We start from the raw sequence: 23,063 nt of genomic DNA, 5'->3' as shown, positions 1-23,063 counted from the left end.
TACACCAATACCAATAATCTGTATAGATGAATGTGTGCGTTAAGGTTTGAGTGAATTGACCAAGGAATCTGAAACAAACGATAATTCAGACCCTGGATCCAGCAATATGCGTACTGGATGAGCACTTGTCATGGTGATCAAGTCCACTAGGCAAGTTGCGAGTAAGATTGCTTGGCGATGAGTGCAAGAAGGGTGAGTGCCAGACGTGATGAGTACAATTGAGTTCAGTTGGGCGTAGCTCGAGTCGTCATGTGGAAGCAGACGGTTTTACTGACTGCGTTTAGCGGCTGAGCTGGATATTTTCTGAGTCCTGTTCCGGCCGTATCATGGTGGGTAGCAGGCGTTTTGGTCCCCGGACAAAATATCCCCGACAAAATACCCTCGACAAAATATCCCCAGACAAAATGTCCCCAAGACAAAACATCCCCAGACGAAATATTCCTAAGACAAAATATCTCCGGACAAAATATCTCTGGACAAAATATCCTCGAATAAAATATCTCGATGACAAAATAACACCAAGACAAAGTAAACTTTTGATAAATATCTTCTTGATTATTTATTAATTTTTTACGCTGCTAGTAATTTGCACATATACATTCTAAAAACAACTCATAAATATATATATGTATTTTCCGTACATTTATATATTGTTCGATAAATCGATTATGTTACATTATCATTTAAATTTTGGCGCTCAAAAAAACTCATGTCATGAAATGCCACCTAGAGGACAATTATCGGTTAACATGGTTTACATTTTCTCAGTGTCGAATGATATCTAATATACTTTGTGAATAAGTGTACTAAGTTACGTCATTGATATTTATCATTATAGTTCCAAAACATTCTTTGGCGAGACAAGTGTTGTTGTTACGTGTTAATTAACACGAGAAAATTATTAATGATTATCTGTTGAATTAAAATGACTATAATCATTGAATTATTGATAATTGTATTTTTATAATGCCTTTTTTATTCGTACTATTTCAAAAAGGAAATAAAATGTTATTACATGATGGATTGCTGTATAACAAAGAAAAAAAAAAAAATAATAATAATATTTCATGGCGTTGTGCATCTGACAAAAAATGCAACATTTCAATTCATACTGACAGTGAACTCAAAACTGGTAAATGTTGATCCATCATTTTTTATGCTTAATAATTTTTCGTTTTTTATTTATATTTGTGCATTTATAATTTTATGAAAATTCATCATCCATTAACGAAATTTTTCTATTTTTTTGTATAGGAAATATAGTTGGTGATATACCCAATCACGATCATGCAGGAAGTGTAGCTGTAGTGAATACTAAAATTTTGAAAAAACAAAATAGTAAAGAAAGCTCAAAAAAGTGATAATAAACCAGCTACCATAATATCCAATGCATTACTTGGCGCATTTTCACCTGTGACTGCGTTAATGCCTAAACCTCAATCTATATCACGAACTATTAATCTTATTCGTATGGAAAAAAATCCTCAGTTCCACAACCCAACATCTCGAGGTGAGCTGGAATTATTTGCTGAACTCAAACATACACACAATGGCGAGTTATTTCTATTGCATGATAGCGGCGGCAATAAAAATAGATTTTTAGTGTTTTCAACAAAAAAAATCTGGGCGTCGGTTGACCCTGCGGGCCAGCCCCAAAACTTCCCGCTGTTGTCGAGCTCAAGGAGCTTGAAAACATCACTGTGAATATATTTTCGAGCTCTTCGAGCTCGAAAATGCTATTACATGGAATCATTTTTTTATGAGCTTTTCAAGCTCTAACAAGTTACGTTTCATGCTAGAGTTTGAAAAGTTAAGAATCGAAAATCATTAATGAAGAAGCGGCTTTTTAATTTTAATTATGGATTATGTTCTCTGAAATAAATTGTTGAGGCAGAAATCAATGTCAGTGCTCAAAATCAAGATTTGAATGAGTTTTGACTTAGGTCAGAGCAATAATATATGGAATATCCGAGAAAAACATTAAAGACTGGGTTTTTTAATTTTTTGCTGACAATATGTTTAAAACTAAGGAACAAGTTATATGACATTATCTGATGATCGGAAGAGACTATAAAGAGAAAGAGTTTGTATGATTTCAGACTGTTAGAAATAACTACTCAGGTATTGTTTAATTATTGTTTATTGATACAAAAGAAAAATAAGTATATTAATTAATATAAAATTAGCTACACACTGAATTTAAACTAAACAAACAATATTAAATGAGGTTAAATTGACAGAAATATAATGTTGAATTATTTGCAATATTATGACTCTAAATCTGGACAATCGACACTTGATGGTGAAGAATTTCGGCTCGACTAACTATAACAGAAAAATTATTAGTTACATCCAGTACTCTCAGTACTCAGTATACTCCCACTACTTCATTAAGGGTCAAGGGGTAGTGGAAGGTAACATTACCAGGTATACTGAATACAGAACTTTACATTGAACTGTATACTATACAAACATGTATACATGTATACGTATACTAAATACAGTGACGTTGTACTGTGCAAATTTTCTCTAAAATAAATCTAAATATTAATTCTAACACAGACACATATTAGCACATTACATTTTGATTTATCTGGAAAAAATAACATAGAATGTTATTTTTTTAACTTTTCAGCGACGATATCTTTCGAACTAATCGACCGATTTTGACGTTTGAAGTGGCAATCAGCGCGTTTTCTTGAATTCTAGAGCTGATTAAATTTTGAAATTGATCGGACGAGTCACTTCAAAGACAATCGAAAAAAACCGTTTTTTATCATTTCTTTCGTCAACGATATCTCTCGAAAAAATTAACCGATTGAGATGGTTGAGGTGGCATTCGACGCGGCTTATAAAGTTCTAGAGCTGATTAGATTTTGAAGTTGATCGTTCAAGTCGTTTCTGAGAAATCACTAAAAAACTAAAAAAAAAATTTTTTTTTTTTTCGTAATTCGCCAACATTTTCGAGTCTGCTTGATTAAATGATCTGAAATTTTCAGAAAAGTTGAGGGCCAACAAGCTCTTTCGGTTGCTACCTCAACCATCCAAATCGATTCATTAGTTAAAAAGTTACAAAGAGTTTACACACACACACACACACACATACACACACACACACACACACACACACACACACACACACACACACACACGCATACACACACACACACACACACACACACACACACACACACACACACACACACACACACACACACATACACTCGGACATCATACTGAAAATAGTCAGAATAGGTTTCTAGAACCTCCAAACGTCGACATCTGATGAAAACTCGACTTTCGAAAATCGGGTTGAAAACAATAATTTCCCAATTTTTCGAAAGTTGTCGATTTTCTTAGCGGGAAGTTAAAAATTTGAATTTTCCAAAAAAATGTGAGCAATGGTTGGGTGACGGCATCTTTAAGAGTATACCTACTATATTTACCCAATTATATTCCATTCATGGATGCAAGGAGGGCAAATCCATACCACTTGTCTACATGTTATCTCCCAATAAATCAAAGTGTATTTACATAAAATTTTTGAAAGTCTTAAGAACAAGTTTACCAAATTTTTGACCAATTTGTATTAATTTAGATTTCGAAGAAGCATTCATTCAAGCATTTAAAGAAGCATTTTCTGGTGCAAAAATTTCTGGATGTAATTTTCATTTTAACCAGTGTATTCGGCGCCTTATTCAATCTTGTGGGCTGCAAAAATTATATAACACAAACGTAACTCTTGCATATAACGTACGATTACTTTCGGCGTTAGCGTTTATTCCACCTAATGATGTAGTAGAAGATTATGCATTAATTGTGTCAACTGAATATTGTGAACAAAATAGCGATATTTTAGATGAGCTAATTAGTTATTTTGAAAGCAACTGGATTGATAATACCTGCCATAATAAAAAAAAGACAATAACCAAGATTTGAAATATCAATGTGGAATTCTTATCGGGCTGTTGTTGAAAATTTAATAAGATCAAACAATCCAATGGAAGGGTGGCACAATGGTTTAAATCGTCGTGTTGCTACTTTTTATGCTTCTATTGGATCGTTTTTGAATGCAATAAAGGATGAACAGATGAAGACAGAAATTTTAATTGGTCAGATTGATACTGGTCTTCAAATTTCAACTTGGCGTAAAGCCTATCGTGACTATGATAAAAGATTACAGAAGGTAGTGATGAATTATGAGCAGAAAGAAAAACTCCAATCTTTAAGAAATATTGCTAAAATAATTTCATTTAGTGATATACAACTAATGATAACTATCTGATACTTAAATTTCTTCGACTTTCAAACCAATAAGTTACTAATTTAATTCGAAAATTATTTCATTATTCAAATTTTCTTTATTATAACTAAATATTAAGTTGAGTTGATTATTCTAAATGTTAAGTATTGAGTTGATTATTAAAAAAAAAAAAAAAAATTATTTTATTATTCATGATCAATTTATGATGGTTTAATTGATTTTTAATTAATATTGTAATATTATTGATGTGCAGTAAACTCTTGTTATATATATTATGTGATGATTATGTTAACGGAAAAATACTCAGAATATATGAACGGAGATATAACAAAGTAAAAATATTGATGACAATAATAATAAAAAAATATTTTTATACTGTTGAATTTATGTAATATAATAAAAATATCATGACAATATATATACTTTTGATAAGTTGTTGATTCAATTTTCATTATGTAAACTACATGAGAATATTTAAGAATTTAATATATTATTATCAGAATATGAATTGAAAGAATCATTAATTATTGCATAGTGATATTTTGTCATCGAGATATTTTGTCCGGAGATATTTAGTTTGAGGATATTTTGTCCGGGGATATTTTGTTTTGGGGATATTTTGTCTTGGGGATATTTTATTACGCAGGAATGGCGAGTTGCAAGCATCAGGTAGATAATGCCCCAAACAATTCTCGCTAAGCCACTTGTTAACAACGACTTGAGGGCGTTTAGCATTATTGAGTGCATCTCACAATAAAGTGATCTCCTTTACACAAATCACAAGGATATTTTGCAGGAGGACATACCTTTTTGGGAGGCTTCGTGAGTGCAGCAGAGATTGCGTGGCTGGATTGTTGTATCTCTCCTTGAGCTGATTCCAAGCAGGTACAAATTGGTCATAGCACATTTGCACACTGGAAAGGCTGAGTGCGGCTTGTCTTTGAAGACAGCTCTTCAAGTACTAAAGACGCTGGACTGGAGCGAGTTCCTGAGCATTATTCACCATTGAGGTGAATAAGTCCCTGAATTTAGGCCAGTTCTCGTAACGCCCATCGAACTTGGGAATTGCGAGTGCTGGCAGATGAGTTGGAGCCCGGGTTGAATGCACTACAGCTGGAGCAGCAGCTGGAACTGGGATTGTGTTAATGAGTGCGATGAGTTTGCCTTTTGCGGCAATATACAACCGTTATACCAGATCGTATACACCGTCCTTGATATATGAGCTCTCCAAGAACTCCTTGATGCAGCCGAGTGCAAGTGAGTCGTGAGTGAGGTTGAATTGGTGTCATTCACCCTCGAGTACCTCAAGCCGAGACTTGAGTTGAGCTAAACCGTCGGCAACGGTGAGTGTAGCAGCCAGAGCTTTCCAGTCTGAAAAGGTTCTAAGCCGTGAGTGCTGACTGATCACCTTTATCTTGAGTGCTAGAGAAATCGAAGGTTTCTTTGGAGCGCGCCTGATCTTCTGTTTATGCTGATCTCCATCGCCATTCTTCCCAGCATCGGTGGCACTGGAGTCACTGAGTGCAGGTGGGTCGTCGATGGTGATCGCAGGAACGAGATGTGGATCCTGGTTGGTGCCTTCTGGAACCTCTGAGTGCTGCTGGTCAATTGGAGGACCCTTATTCTTCTCATCATTCCCCATATTGAGCTTCTTAACCTGTAATGGGTGTATATGAATGCAGCTGCCCACTGATGATGCTACCGACACAACCAACCAACCATCCGGCTCGAAGGACCATAAAATGTTGTAATAATAATTAAATTAATACATGCCAGGACTGGTTGGTGGTTGGGATGTTTAAAAAATACGCATATTTAAAAATATACCAATATTTTTATTTGTCACAGCACATTATATCACTGGGTTACAAAATTAAATCGTTGATTTAATTTAATAATACTATGAGTTGGTTGAGCTCATGAATACGTAGTTAATTGAATACAATTTATAAAGTTGATTTCGAGTAATTAATTGAAATAAACAATTTGAGTCTATTTGAGCACATAGGTTATTGTAAAAATGTCAGAATAATAAGTAACATAAAAACAGAGGTTATCGAGTGGAGTTAATAATTGAACACTTAATGATTATGTTTTAAGAGCACTAATAGCATAATTAATTGAGTTCATTGAGTTCTAATATTAATGAGCACTCAATTTAATTAAATTGAATGAGCTCGTAATAAATTACACTGAATTGAATTTATTTGTTGAACACGTGGTAGCATAATTGCAGAGGCTACCGAGCAAGAATTAAGTTTGAGGTTAATTAAAATATTGAGCATAATGATAATAAATAATTATAAACTGAGTCTTTTATTTTTATGAGCACTTGAATTAATTAATGAATGAGTAACTAGGCACCTGTAATGGTTTCCTTCGAAGTAACCTCTTTAGAAACGTGGTTGATGATCGCTGAATTAGTTGAGTTATTTGTGTATTTTATTTATGAGCTCTGGTGCCCAAAGTAATGAAAATAATTATATTTTTATTGAGATGGATGCTTGGTTAAATTAATCATCCGTGTACTTTTAATTATTTACTCGAGATGAGCACAAAATGATCTGATATAAATAATCACGTGTTTTCACTTGAATGTATATTAGGGTGGCGCAAAAAAACCGACTATTTTTTTTTTTCCATCTCGCATGAAAATTTGTTGGTTTACGATGTTTTAAGAAGCCTCTCCACAAATCAGCTCGATAAAAAATTTTTAAGAGGTCGCTCACGAATTTTGAAAATATCAAAAATGATCGAAATTCGGATTTTTATTTTAAAATTTGTTTTTTTCTCGTGGCAGCAATAGTTTATATTTGTAAAATCATGACTATGCTGAAAATTTCAGCCCAAAATTTAAATATTTAAACGGCGCTCAAGAATTTTGAATGTTTCCGAGCGCAGTCTCACGGACGTTTTTGAGCGACCCTTAAATATTAATAATAAAGCTTCTCGATTTTTTCACCATCAATTTGCATGACAATGAATGAAAATATAACCCGAGAAATATAAATAATAAGTTATTTACATACTTTTTTATTTTTTAATCCAATTTGTAGGTTTTTTCACTTATTCAAAACTTACCAAATTTTATTGTTTAAGACTGTCCTGTATATTTTTGGTTATGCAAAAGTTATATTTAAGTGGAATGACAATAATTGAGTTATAAAAACTAATTCAAACTATTAGTTACATATTATCAGTTAATATTCGAAATTCTTGAGCGCCGTTTAAATATTTCAATTTTGGGCTGAAATTTTCAGCATAGTCATGATTTTACAAATATAAATTATTGCTGCCACGAGAAAAAAAAAAATTTTTAAATAAAAATCCGAATTTCGATCATTTTTGATATTTTCAAAATTCGTGAGGGACCTCTTAAAAATTTTTTATTGAGCTGATTTGTGGAGAGGCTTCTTAAAACATCGTAAACCAACAAATTTTTATGCGAGATGGAAAAAAAAAAATAGTCGGTTTTTTTGCGCCACCCTAATGTATATATAACGAAAGATAATGGCGTCGGTCTTCTCGACACGAGGCAGGAAACAGCCAATGCACATGCACCGCACTCCGCATGATCAAGTTTAAATTTATAGACTAGGCCCCAGGAGGTGCTGCCTTTACCTGTCGGAAGTGCGACTACATTTAAATTTAAATGTAGTTGTGATTACGCAACAGCTGCATTTTCCCCTAGGTGCTTTTCTCTAATTTGGCGATTACAGTCTCCCATTACTATTGTGATAGTTGTATGTCAATTTACACTCTTTAGTCAACAGGGGCACTGTCAGAGGCCCTCTAGACCGAATTTTACTTGAATGTAGACGGCAGTGGTCTAGTTCCACGTTGCCAAAATTTACCTATAAAAGAGCCGGTAAGCACTTGCTCGAAGTCTTAGGCTATGGCCACTACCCAGAGTAGACCAGTAGAATAGTGTACTGATAACGCTTGGTGAGGTCCCTACTCTACAACCAGAGCTCATTTACATGAGCGGGCCTAACGATAGGCAAGTATTCAGACATCTAGTCCTAGTGATCAGTTCGTTTTAATTTATTGTGTCTATACTTACGCTCAGAGATTCCTATAAATCCTTCTATATAATTTGTGAGGTATTTTTCGTTAATAAGACCGACCCCATGATGGATTGGGGTCGCTCCTTTGTGGTACAACAAGAAGCCTGGACAGGAAACAATTCTTTCTCCCATTTTTCTTACTTCGCTCAGGCCGACGATGTCCCGTTCGATTCCTTTTAACGCCTTTGTTAGTTTTGTAAGGTTTTCTTCGTTTTTCAGTGTAAATACATTAAGAGCTGCGACATACATTTTTGATTTTCAGTGTTTGTTTTCCTGTATTGTTGGAGGAATGTGGTCACTACCCCCCACGAGGACCAGTTGTCTTGGGGGAGACTGTACTTATTCCTTTTGTCGGTTTTTGTAGATTGGTTGGATTTCCCGTTCGCTGGTTGATGATTGCTGTTGGTTATTGTGTGTTGAGTTGACAATTACAGAATTTAATTGGGTTCTCATTGTGTCAAAGGCATTTGTCCTATTAGCTTCGATAGAACTTAGAGTTTGATGTTTTTTGGGCTGAGTCTTTAAGAGCGACCTTGGTAAAGTTGAGAGCTCCTTTTTCTTTTTTGTGATGTTGGTGTTGACTTCTTTGATTATAAGTTTATCGTATTTTACATACCCTATGTTTCCCTTTTTTTTTTCTCCGAGCTGCTCTAAACTTTGATTTGGCTTAGATCATCAGACCTCCTAAAGGCTCGGAAAGTAGAAAATCCATCAGCGACTGAACAAGTGAATAATAGCTTGTTGGGAACCCGAAAGGTCACAAGCAGAGGAAGCCCTTTTCATAGGGTATGGGTAGAAGATGCATCCCACCACTTATCTATAGGCAACCATGTTGATCAGCGCTAGGAGACTGGTACTATAGGGGGCCTTCCCAAGCCCAGTTCTACCAGAGTCTCTTCATTTCCTGAAATGGTGGTAGTGTTTGGCCCACAGAGGTAAGACTCTAGGTGGCTGTAGTTAGATATCGCGCGCGATAAAGATTTTTTAATATACTTCCAGTTAATATCCACCTTGGTCGTCACTCGATTATATTTTTCGGCTGAGAGTGTCGTCTGGGTCGGAAGATAGGGATGGCCCCATGACGCGTATATGTCCAAAAGGTTTAGGTAACCGTCTCTAGTAAAACGGAGGTGGACTGCGGTGGTCCCGTCACATTGATTAATTAATTCTCTTTTTCTTTTCTACTAGTAGTTGTGGTTGCAAAGCTTTTCTTTTCTCCAAAACTTTCTTCGAGTAATCCTCGGATACATGAATTTTCTTGAAACTTTTTTTGTTCTTCATAAGTCGTCCTTTTTCCATCCGTTTATCAAAAAATATAAGATAAGTCTCATTTCGTTCTCGACTTCATTTTTGCGTAAGCGATATAATTTGTTTACATCGTTTTCTTCAGAATTTATATTTAGGTCTCCTTTGAATTTCTCCTTAGAGTTTTTCAATAGCTCCAATGTTGATTTTTCACTCGACCTGCTCTAAATTTTAATTTGGCTTGAATAATCAGAGTGTCTCACAGCTCGGAAAGTAGAAAATCTATCAGGAAATGAACAAGCGGATAAGAGCTTGTTGGGAACCCAAAAAAGAATAAGCGGAAGAACCCCTTTCGATAGAGTATGGGAAGAAGTTGCGTCCCACCACGTATCCAGAAGCAACCACGTTAACCAGCGCTGAGAGTCTGGTACCACGGGAGGCCACTTTCCAAGCCCACTGCGGCCAGAGTCTCTTTATTTTCTGAGATGATAGAAGTGTTCGGCCCACAGATGTAAGACTCTTGGTGGCTGTGGTTAGATATCACGCGCAATGAGGATTTTTGATTATATCTCCGGTTAATGTCCTCCTTAGTCGACACTTGATAACATTTTTCGGCTAAAAGTGTCGTCTGTATCGGAAGATGGGGATGACCTCGCAGTGCGTATATGCCCAAAAGGGCGCGAAAACGGCCTCCGGTAAAACGTAGATGGACTTCGATCCCGTTACATTAATTAACTGATTACTGACTTTTCACTTTCTTTTGAGCCATAAATAGTTATATAACTGCCATTCTTTTCTCTTTTTAGATATTCTATCTCATTCTTTAGATTGCATATTCTTCGTTCTCGATTTTCATTTTCTTCGAAGATAAGAGTAAGTTTTTCATCCATTCTGTCCATTATGTTTTCTGTAAGCGATTCTGTTAATTCAGCTGTCTGCATCTGCATTTCCATCTTCATTTTGTCAAATAATATTTGAAACTGTCTTTTTATATTATCCGGTCAACTTGTGTTGAACTGAACGTTGCAATAGAAAGTATTTTCGTGTTGGTAACCCTGAAGTTAATGTTCAATTGACACAAGATATTGAATGTATAATTTAATGTGTATATATGTGTGTGTGTGTGTGTGTGTGTTGTGATGATATGCACGAGAATTTAGATATAGCGAAAGTTTACGCGATGTTGGATCGTCGTATAAGTCAGAGAGTACGCGAACGTTGGATCGTCGTACTGAGTTCGATCTTGGATCGATTTGATTGTAAGAAAATATACACGTCTGTATATTGTGAGCGAGAGCTCGAGTGTCACTGTGGGATGATTAGATAGTACTTGGTACTAGAGAGCAAATGATTGGGTGAAAGCTTTCGGCGCGCTGAGGTGATGTTACCGATCGATCAGATCGGTTATGTGACTTGAATTGTTCAAGTAATGAGATCGCAAATTGCGCTCGATATGTTGAAATTTCAATAAATTGTCTGGTGACAATAGAATGCGACTAGTCGTTGATCTGAATGAGATTTGTTTTAATTTTGACCGATCGTTGTTGTCGTTAAATTGTTACTTATGACAAAAGATATTGTTTGACTACAGTTAAATGTGAATTTAATCAATTGAATTGATAGATGCTGTTAGCATGTGGCTATTGCATAAATGAGGTTAGATATGATATCTATATGACAACGGCAAGGTGCGTTGATAGTAGATAAGGCGCGGACAAATATCAAATTTTAGTTTTATCTGGATTATGATTATCACGTGTGTATGATAATTATTAATATTTAATCACTGCGAAAGTAACTAGTATTCAAGATGTGAACGAATAAACCCGGTGAATTGACTGAAATTAATATAAGTTAATAATTATTAAATATTCAATATTATTGAAGTTATTATTATTTAATATGAATACGAATATTAATATTAAATCTCAAACTCAATTTTATTGAATAATTAATGGAAACACGACTAAGTATTCGAAATTCAATGGGTGAGACCCACGCGCAACAAGTCCCGGCTTGTTTGTACTACGACGTAATAAAAACTCGATCTTATTGTTAGCACAAGAATGTTCTAATTTCACGAAATAAGCAATTATTACTGATTTTAATATTGGCTTGGCAATTTTTTAGATAGAATGTTCACAGCAAGTGCGTACAGTATGAAGACTTGTGGTTAACTGATGAAAAGACGCGGTGACGCTGGGTTGTGGTTTCGACGGAACGGAAACGTTAGACACCCGAGTGACAGAGAGATGCTGAAGGCGTGAGTGCAACGAAGATGCACTGAGAAACCGACGCTATGTTTAGCGCGCGCGTTCGTGGTGCGACCCGAGTTGGCGACGAAATTAATTTTAGCACCGCTAGATGGAGACCGGTTTAAATATTTAATTTTCAAATATTATTATGCTGACAAATTTTTCCAGACTTCCGTTTTCGACGGAACACGCTTCCGCCCGCGAGATGCGAATGTGAATGTGAATGAGTGTGAGTAGTGTAAGTAGTGTATGAGTGTTTACAATATTGTTATAGTTTAACTAATTTATGGTAAATATTATTAAGTAGTTCAAGTATCGGGTAATAATGGACATAAGGTCGTAGTAAGAACCCTCCTTGAGCTCCACTGCACCGTCGTCCTGCCATTTGTGACGTTTTTGCATTTCGTTGAGATATTCGATCTGCCATCGCTTCCAAAAATCTTGTTTGGCCTTGGTAAGGAATCTCCAGGTAGACAGTTTATTATTTGGTACAGAAAGTAAGTCAGGATCAGGTAGAGATGTTAATTTTTTACCAATTAAAATATCAGCAGGAGAAAGAGCAATAGGATCATTTGGATCGGTAAAAATAGTACAGAGAGGTCTAGAATTTAAAATAGCTTCAATATCTACTGCTAACGTGGTTAATTCCTCAAACATCAAAGATTGAGTACCAACCCCGCGCTTAAAATGGTGTTTAAATGATTTTACGGCCGCCTCCCACACTTCACCGAAGTGAGGTGAAAGAGGTGGATTGAAATGCCAAGTGATATTACGTGGATCAGAAAATGAAAGCACCTGATCCTGGTGATTTTTAGATTGAAGAAGATTGTAGAGTTCATGAAGTTGATTACTAGCACCGACGAAATTTAAACCATTGTCTGAATGGACGTGTGATGGAATACCTCTGCGACCGATAAATCGTCGAGAACTAGCTAGAAACGCATCAGTACTTACACAGTAAAAAATATTGTGTATTTGTGTCGAAAACGGTTTGTGTTAAACTAACACAAAGTTTGTGTCACTTTTTGTAACATAAAAAATGTGTTATACACTCTTTATTAACACATTTTGTGTGTTACTGTGGATTCTTTGCGCCCTCTTGTGGCGATATTTTAACATAATCTTTGTGTTAAAAAGGGGTTACACAAAGTTTGTGTCGAAATTTCAACACAAATTTTGTGTCAACCGTTTTTAACACACAAACTGTGTTGATTTTACACAATATTTTTTACTGTGTAGATCACTGACGATTTCGATGTGTACTGCTCGAGTGGACATACAAATGAAAATACAACCGTACGCCTTGATGAGAGTGTTATTACGAGAGCGAGTTTCACGATTATAACGTTTTTCCTTGGTAAGAAAGGGACCACAAAAATCTAATCCGGTGTGTTCGAAAACATATGAACCTTGGACTCGAGATCTTGGTAAGTCGGCCATCTTGTATTGTATAGGCTCTGGACGGTGACGGATACAAACGACACACTTACGAACAATTTTACGGACCTGATTCTTGCCGTGAAGAAGCCAGAATCGCTGGCGAATAGCAAACAAAGTACTCTGAATTCCGGCATGATGCATGCGCTGATGGGTGTCCCGAAGGATGAGATCTGTCACATGATAATGAGATGGCAAGAGAATAGGGTGTTTCTGCGAACGAATTAAATCAGAATTTTTTAGACGACCACCAACTTGAAGTAAACCGCTATTACCAATGTATGGATCGAAAGCCCCCAATTTAGCACTCTTGACTGGTTTAGAATTTTCTAAGTTGCTGATTTCTGAGCCGAACTGTTCCTGTTGAATAAGACGTAAAATTCGAGTTTCTGTCTGATGACGTTCTGCGACAGATACTCGATTGGTTTTGAAAGTGTTAGAAGGTCGCCAGCGAAGACAAAGCGAAATGACGTTCACAAGTTTAGAATAAGACGAGAATCGTTTAAAAATGACAGATGGTTCAGATTGAATGACAAGACATTGAAATTCTGGAGTTTCCAGTGGACCCTGAGTTTCGAGAATAAGATTAGTAGGCCAAAATTAGACGACTGAGATAACCAAGACGGACCTTGAAACCAATTTGAATTAGTTTGAAATTCTCGCGGATATTGTCCGCGGGATAGAGCGTCAGCTGGATTAGTTTTAGTTCCTACGTACCGCCATTCGACTTCTGCGGTGAGTTTCTGAATTTCTTTGACTCGATTTGATTCGAATACCTTTAATACGACTGGAGATTTTTTGATCCAAGCGAGAACGTTCGTGGAATCTGACCAAAGAACTGAGCGCGATATAGAAACCCCAAGGGTTGATTGAACATTGTGATATAATCAAGCGAGTGTGAGAGCCCCACAGAGTTCGAGTTTGGGAATCGTAGTTTCCTTGAGTGGTGCGACACGTGATTTCGAACAAGCTAAGCGGACCCAGACTTGATTCGAGCTGTTGGCAGAACGGATATAGATGCAAGCTCCATAACCTAGTTTACTAGCATCGCAAAACCCATGGATTTCGATTCCAGTTGGCTGATCGATGATAAGACGACGATTGATGTCAATTGCAGGCATGTGCGTTAGTTGTTCAGCAAAGGACAGCCACTTAGCTGCTAATTCCTGTGATACAGATTCGTCCCAACCAATCTTTAGACGCCAACAATCTTGCATGATTCCTTTAGCTGCGAAAACGATGGAACCTAGTAAACCTAGTGGATCGAAAATTTTTGCGATTTTAGAGAGAATGAGACGTTTAGTAAATTTTTCCTTGAGAGCAATCGGCCTAGATGTGTAAACGAGATTGTCTGAACGAGAATTCCAAGCTATCCCAAGCGTCTTGGATATAGCTTCCTGAGGCATACCCGATTCGGATTCGAAAGTTTTGTTGGCAACGTTGTCTAATGCATGACTGTGGTTGGATGCCCACTGACGAATATTGAAACCACCTAACTTCAATAGCTCAATGATCTCATCACGTAAACGTAAGACTTCCTCTACCGTATCTGCTCCTGTAAGAAGATCATCGACATACAAATCTCGCTGGACGATTGGACTAGCTAGTGGAAAAGTTTTTTCTTCTTCGCGTGCACGTTGATGTAAAGTACGGATGGCCAGGAAAGGAGACGAACTGACTCCGAAAGTCACAGTGTTTAAGTTAAAAACTGCGATACGTCCATCATCGTACCAGAAGATACGGTGATATCGCCGGTCTTCAGGGGCGATCAGAATCTGCCGGTACATCTTTTCAATGTCTGCTGTTTAAAAAAAAAAAAAATTTATAAACAAATGGCAAGAAAAAATTTGAAAAGTTATCATGTAATGCCTAACAAGAATATGAAATCAGTAATAGCTTAAAATTAAAAAAAGTGTGTGTGTCAGCTCCGACGCACGATTGGAGTTTACTCCTTCAGATCGACTGTCTAAATAGGCACAGAATTAAATGCTTACTAGTCTAAGAAAAAGATTAATACCATATCAAATGGTAAATAAGCGAATCAATAAAATCACCTAAATAATGTATTTTTATTCTATTTTAGTCTAGTCGAGAAGTTGAGTTCCTGCAAAAAATAGTTATAGGTCTCCTAAAACTATAGTTGATGGCTTAAACGATTTAGAATGGCGTCTAGAAGAAGACGTTTTTTGGATTTTTTTTTGAAAAATGAAATCACAATCGTTATGAACAAAAAACCGTTAAAAAAACTAGCCGTCCAGCTTTTTGGCAAAATCTCAAAAAATATAAGTGATAGATCAAATATTAGAAAAGTTTCTGAGCGAGCAGAAAATTTTAGTAAAAAAGTTCTCGACTCCCCGAATTGTAGCTCCAATATTTATAATTTTAATTTAACGTTGAAAATTAGGTTTTGCGCGGCAGTTTTAGCATGCGCACGCCGCCACTCTAGTGAGCGTAGTTTTTTAATAAATTTTTTTTGCAATTAAATATCAATTAAAAAATTTGAAAACATTCTGGTGTCATCTAGACACTCCAAAAAATACGATTTCGCGGTAATAAAAGTTGCATCACCATTTTCAAAAAGTTATTCAATTGTTAATCAACATTTTTTTTACGGGTTTGTGTTGTCATAAAAAGCGGCATAAAAGTTTAAATAATTCATCTATAAATTTTTTGTTTCTTGGGGCCCTTTTTGTAAGCATACTCAACAAGATGACAGTATGAAAGTTTATACAATATTTTGATTTCATTAATTATTAATTTTTGAACTACCAAAAAAATTAAAAATCAAAATAATGTATGTTAAATAATTATTTTTTTAACTTACTCCTTACGAATCGATTTTCATATGAGGAGGTATGGAAAAAATATGAGGAGTAAAAGACGTTCAACGAATGACCTCGTTACGACCGTTGGGCGTTACGACTTTCACTTTTCAGGCGTGAGTGTATAGGGTATGCAGACTATATACGTATAGTATAGCGTATGGAGTATACGGTATGGAGACAATACATATATATAGTCTCCATAGCGTAGGCTATCCTACGAGGCAGCGTACGAATGCATTGTATGTATACAATATACCTATATATAAATATATCATATATATATGTATATAATATATACTTTACGGCGTGAGTGTAATGAGTATGGAGACTATATACTCGGGTGATTCATTTCTGCAAAAGTTTTTTTTTTTTAGGTGCTCAAGCAAAATCTCAATCTACATCGAAAAAAAAAAATTCTCACCAAATATGAGCTCTTAATTCCAATGCTAAGTACTTGCCATTTGATTTCAAAGATTTCCTAATTAAAATACACGTAAAATAAATTACTTTTTTCTAACTTTCTAATACTCAGCTGCGTTTTATGATATCGACGCGGTTTGGGTCGCAAATTGTAGGGCATTTGGTGTTCTTCAAAAGTGCCCATAGTTACTTAGCTGTAATTCCAGCTGTTTCACTTGTGTCCGTTGCGGAACTCATTTTTCCTATGAAATTGACCTTTATTCGCTTGCAAAACGTAAACCAATGAAAGTACACTAAAAATATTTATGGAAATTTCATAAGAAATTTTATTCCCTTCAAAAAAAGTCCTATAAGTCAAGTTGCTAAAGTCCATAGTTTCCGAGTTATAGTAATTTTTAAAATTGCACGAGTCATGATGCGAAGCATCAGAGAGTGCTTTACGATCGAAAAATTTATTTTGCCTCACTTCTTTGAAAAATATAATATAAAAAAGAAATCACAATTGATATTTTATTTTTCAAATTATTGGAATCACTTTTTTTCGATGTAGATTGAGATTTGGCTTGAGCACCTAAAAAAAAAAAACTTTTGCGGAAATAAATTACCCTGATATATATATTAGGGTGATTCAAAAAACAAACCATTTTTTTTTTTCTTCCAAACAGGTTTAAAAGTTTTGTTTAGATAAAAAAAAGACGCCTGTGAAAATTAGAGCTCTTAATATTAATATTAACATTGTCCGCATTGCACTTTTCTATTTCCCATAAAAATAACATGGGAAAACTTTTTTTTATGTCTTCTGATTTTTATAAGTAGCTAGCGATGCGTCATAGGAATAATTGCAGACATATTTTTGTAGGGAATCGAATGCTCTACAAAAAAAGATTCTTATCATTTTTTGCGGAATCTATTTTTCAAAAGCTATTTGAGGTTGAAGTCAAATTCATGTTAAATTTTGAGTTGTTCTTACTTTTCCGGCAGAACTATCAGACCAAGTACAAAATATCATGGGATCTTTTTTGTAGACAATTTTATTCCCTAGAAGTAATACCGAATAAAGTGTTATTTGTATTCCGCTTTGTTTTCTAGTTATTTTTATTTTAATTTCAAGCTATTAATATCCATCAGAAGACTATTTTTTTTTATGAGCATGACATTAAAATCAAAATAACTAGAAAACGATGCGGAATTCGAAAAAAACTTCATCTCGTATATCTTCTAGGGAATAAAATTGTCTACAAAAAAGGACCCGTGATATTTTGTACTAGGTCTGATAGTTTCGCCGGAAAAGTAAGAAAATCTCAAAATTTAATATGAATTCGACTTCAACCTCAAATGACTTTTGAACAAATAGATTTCTCAAAAAATGAAAAGAATCTTTTTTTGTAGAGCATTTAATTCCCTACAAAAAAATGCCTGCCAATTATTCCTATGACGCATTGTTAGCTACTTATAAATATCAGAAGACGTAAAAAAAATTTTTTCCATGTTATTCTTATGGGAAATAGAAAAGTGCAATGCGGATAATGTTAATGTTAATATTAATAGCTCTAATTTTCACAGGCGTCTTTTTTCATTTAAACGAAACTTTTGAACCTGTTTGGAAGAAAAAAAAAAATTTGTTTGTTTTTTGAATCACCCTAATACACTTATCCAAAAAATTAAAGGAACAAGAAAATTTTATAAATTTTTTAGTGATTTTTGGAAGGCTGTATTTTCGTGAAAAATGATTGTATCGAAAAAATTAAAAAGGCAAATTGAAGCTTGAAATCTCTCGTTTAAATATCTTCCAGCAAAATATTTTTTTGAGCCACGGTTTTCGCGGAATCATAAGAAAAAGATCGAGACAAAACTTTTCTAAATTTTTTGGTTTTGTTTTTTAGGTCTACGGGGCCGGGAAAAATTTTTTCAAAAAAACGGATTCATGGCTCGTTTAGGAAATTTATTCAGCTACAATTGGCTTTTTTTTGTTTCTCTGTACGAAAATTTGCTGCTGAGATATCAACCTTCGAATGAAAAAGGATCCTTTTGTCTTTTATTATTGATATCTCAGCAAGTAATGGTCACACAGTAATTTAAAGGGCAGTTTAATAAACTTGAATAAATTCCCTACAAGCTCCATTTTCGATTTTTTCAAAAAAAAATTTTTTTTCATCCTTGATATCCATTTGAAAAACCCACAAAAAATGGGCATTTTCTGGTTTTTTAGTCAACTCATCGCTACTCTGCAAGTATTGATAAAAAAAATAATGTTGCCAGGTGATTTTACAGCTTAATGTACCCCAAAAAACCCTGAAAATTTTCAGATTGATCCATTGAACCGTTTGTCCGGACAAACAAGTTTTGTTCCTTAATTTGTGTAATCATTACTAAAATGAAAAAAATAATTTTTTTTGGATTTTCTTTCATTTTTGCGTTAGTTATTCAGTAAATGTAAGGTAAAGAGGAAAAAAAATAATTTTCCAAAAAACGCGACCAAACAAAAATTTTTTACATTTTTTTTTTTTTACGTTTTATTCGGGGGGTTATTTTTTTTTTTTTCGTTTTTCGGAAAAAAATGATTTTTTTTTTCCTCTTAACCTTACATTTACTAAATAACAAACCCAAAAATGAAAGAAAATAAAAAAAAATTATTTTTTTCATTTTGGTAATGATCACACAAATTAAGGAACAAAACTTGTTCCTTTAATTGTTTTGTAAAACTTTGAGCAATCGGTCCGGACAAACGGTTCAATGGATCAATCAGAAAATTTCCAGGGTTTTTGGGGTTACATTAAGCTGTAAAATCACCTGGCAACATTATTTTTTTCTATCAATATTTGCAGAGTAGGGATGAGTTGACTAAAAAACCAGAAAATGCCCATTTTTTGTGGGTTTTTCAAATGGATATCAAGGATAAAAAAAAATTTTTTTTTGAAAAAATTGAAAATGGAGCGTGTAGGAAATTTATTCAAGTTTATTAAACTGCCCTTTAAATTACTGTGTGACCATTACTTGCTAAGATATCAATAATAAAAGACAAAAGGATCCTTTTTCATTCGAAGGTTGATATCTCAGCAGCAAATTTTCGTACAGAGAAACAAAAAAAGCCAATTATAGCTGAATTAATTTCCTATTCGAGCCATGAATTCGTTTTTTTGGAAAAATTTTTCTCGGCCCCGTAGACCTATAAAACCAAACCAAAAAATTTAGAAAAATTTTGTCTCTGATCTTTTTCTTATGATTCCGCAAAAACCGTGGCTCAAAAAAATAGTTTACTGGAAGATCTTTAAACTAAAGATTTCAAGCTTCAATTCGCTATTTTAGTTTTTCCGATACGATCATTTTTCACGAAAATACAGCCTTCCAAAAATCACTAAAAAATTTATAAAATTTTCTTGTTCCTTTAATTTTTTGGATAAGTGTATATATATATTAGGGTGCTTCATTTCAGAGCAATATAGTTTAACTTCCCGCTAAGAAAATTGTAAATTTTCAAAAATTCGGGAAGTTATTGGTTTCGGTCCGATTTACGAAAATCGAATTTTCATCAGTGGTCGACGTTTTGAGGTCCTAGGAAGCTATTCTAACTAATTTCACGATGATGTCCGAGTGTACGTATGTAAATTGACGCGGCTTGTCAATGTCTTGAAGCTGTAAGGAAATTGAGCTTGATCGGTAGGGCTCGTTCAGAGATATTTCAAAAATAAAATTTTTTAAAAAATGTTTTTTTTGGATAACTTTTAATGTGCTCGATGGATTGATTCCAAGATGGACTGGGCTCCAGAGCTTTATAAGTCGCGTCGAATTCCACCTCACCCATCAAAATCGGTTCATTCGTTCAAGAGAAATCGTTGTCGAAAGAATTAAAAAAAAAAAAATTTTTTTTATTTTTTCTGCAATATCTCAAAAACGACTCGATAAATCGAATTCAAAATTTGATCAGCTTTAGAACTTGATAAAACACGTCGATTGCCACTTCAACCGTCTCAATCGGTTTATTCGTTTGAGAGATATCGTTGGAGAAAAAATGGTGAAAAACGTTTTTTTGTAAAAGGGTAAAATAGATTTCAATGACTATTTATTAAGATCTAAATTTGGATTTGTCCACGGTCGATAACGGATCCTAATTATAACCCGGTTTATTAAATTGAGTGATTCGACATGTCACCGGGTGTCGCTAATCAGTGAGACCCAAACATCCGCCCCTCTCTTTCGCTAATTAATTTAGTAGGGATGAGTTTTCCGGGGGTGAATCGAAGAGTTATAAGGGAGTGCAGTGCCAAAAATCAAGAGAGTCAATCGGACGACCGAAGGCGATAGACGCCTAAGTGAGAGTTAGTGAACGACTAGAGTGATTGGACGCATTATCTAGACTATTCTATACGAGACAAGACGAGGACCTTAATAATCTGGAGCAAGAACAAACCGGACAATCGAGAACCAGAAGGGCAGATTTACCTGTGAGGAAAACTGGACGACAGTTGGAGGAATAGCCGGACATCAGCTACAAGTCTCATCTGGTTGCTGCTGTAAAATTCATCAAGGTAAAATTATAATTAATTAAGGCCGGAATTTATATTCCAATGGCAGAATTAATTATAATTAATTTAATTAATATTTTTCCGTGATTCTCGCGTATATAAATTGGAAGTTGTAGGCCGTTGGCCATTACAACCACGCGCCTCGTCTTTTCAAAAGTTGTCGCGTGTGATAAATTGTAATCAGAATGAGTTAAGGTGAAAATTTTATATTGGAATTTTAGTTGAATTAGAGTCATGAAATTTTGGGTGAAGAGATTGTGATGATATTGAAAGTACAAAAGAAAATAGAGTTTTAAATGGAGTCAAGTAATGTTAATCAAAAGAAACTGTGTCTGTGATGTAAGTCCGGTGGAAAAAAATATAAGTTAGATTTAAGATATGTCCGGTGGACACTAGAATTAAGAAAATGCGGGTTAACGTCCGGTGGACGGTTTCTTATCGAGGTTTATTAAGGTTCAAGGTTTAACTCCGGTGGACGATTCTTTAATGAGAGTGTGTGTGTGGGAGTGAAAAACGTCCAGGGGACGCAATTAGTTTGTCATAAGTTTAGTTTGTCATAAGAATATTAGTTTATCATAAGCATAGTTTGTCATAAGATTATTATTATTAATTGTCATTAAGGGAAAATAAATATAAAAGCAAGTTGCTTAATTAATGGAAATTGAAATTAAAGTTTTAAATAAATTTATTTCACCCTGTTCATCATTCCTCTCCTCTCTTACCAAATTATAAAATTTACGAACGACCCTGAGCATATAATAAAATTACATTAACATCCGGTTCTGGAAGGCCGAGTCCATCTTCCAGTGGCGCCCTAATATTCGTCTATAATACTTAGGTGCGACCAGACTTGGCAAGCTAATCACTCAGTCATATTTTTTTCGAAAACAACAGCATACAAACGTATTTTCAAGCTCGAAGAGCTCGAAAATGTATTCACAATGATGTTTTCGAGGTTCTTGAGCTCGAAAACAGCGGGAAGTTTTGGGGCTGGCCCGCAGGGTCAACTGACAGACCGATGTTGTAGTAGTAGTAGTGAAATTTGAAAATTAATTGATTCACTATAAAACGAAACTGACGAAATTAGATTATGATATGAAACACATAAATTATCGGAGATTAAAATCGTAATTAGTAGTTTTCTTAAATTTTGGCAAGCATTCAAAGTCACCAAATTTTTGGAAGAAATACTCGGATCGTCAGATCTACGGACAAAAATTAAAGCTTATTTAACAAGCTTTTAGATACTTTTCACGAAAATTGTCTGTGACTTTTAGTTTAGAAGTTATTTGAATTTTAACAGTCAAAAACTGATTTTTTCGAAAAATTGTAAAAATTTCTAACGGCCATAACTTCTGAACTAATCAACCGATTTAGCCCATCTTCGAACTTGATCAAGATAATCGCTCATAGAATAAGTATGGAAAATTTCATTAAGGTTCGATAAGAATTGTAGGCGCTATCGTGATGACAAGGCTGGTTGGATTACATATTTATGTGTATATATATATATACATTAGGGTGGATCATTTCCGCAACAGTTTTTTTTTTACTTCCCGCTAAGAACATTTAAAATTTTCGAAAATTCGGGAAGTTATTGGTTTTGGTCCGATTTTCAAAAATCTAATTTCTATCAGATCTTGACATTTTGAGGTCCTAGGATGTTATTCTGAGTAATTTCAAAATGATGTTTGAGTGTATGTATGTATGTATGTACGTTAGGGTGAGCCAAAAAAACCAACCTTTCGAATTTACGTCTTAAAAAGGACCTATATATCGAGAAAAAAATTCTCCCATAGGGCAAAATTTTTAGCTCAATTTTAAAAGGTGTCGGTAGTCATTTGAAATTTCCCATTTAAATAACATGCAAAGAAATTTTTTTTGATTAAAAATATTATAACTCTTGAACCGTGTGAGATAAAAATTCGGCTCTAGAATATTCTTGTAGGGCATTAAATTTCTTAAAAGAAAGTCCGGGGAGTCGAATTTGTAAACTTGATATTTCGTATACTTACAGGCTATCAAAG

General features: G+C 34.7%; 1 long non-coding RNA gene across 3 annotated transcripts in view; it reads left to right on the top strand.

Moving 5' to 3' along the window:
• Positions 1-23,063, top strand: part of LOC130667828 (uncharacterized) — a 350,725-nt gene that overhangs the window by 276,267 nt on the left and 51,395 nt on the right. For 2 of the 3 annotated variants that reach the window (XR_008989906.1, XR_008989905.1), the window contains one exon: positions 1,255-1,615. This is a non-coding gene — a long non-coding RNA (uncharacterized LOC130667828). Of the gene's footprint in view, positions 1-1,254; positions 1,616-23,063 lie in introns of those variants that run through there. The other variant, XR_008989904.1, reaches the window with a different exon arrangement.

Source organism: Microplitis mediator, chromosome 5, assembly GCF_029852145.1.
Source record: "Microplitis mediator isolate UGA2020A chromosome 5, iyMicMedi2.1, whole genome shotgun sequence".
In the NCBI taxonomy this organism is placed as follows: domain Eukaryota; kingdom Metazoa; phylum Arthropoda; class Insecta; order Hymenoptera; family Braconidae; genus Microplitis; species Microplitis mediator.
Note: the sequence above shows the minus strand (reverse complement) of the source record. Positions and strands in the feature narration are given on the sequence as shown.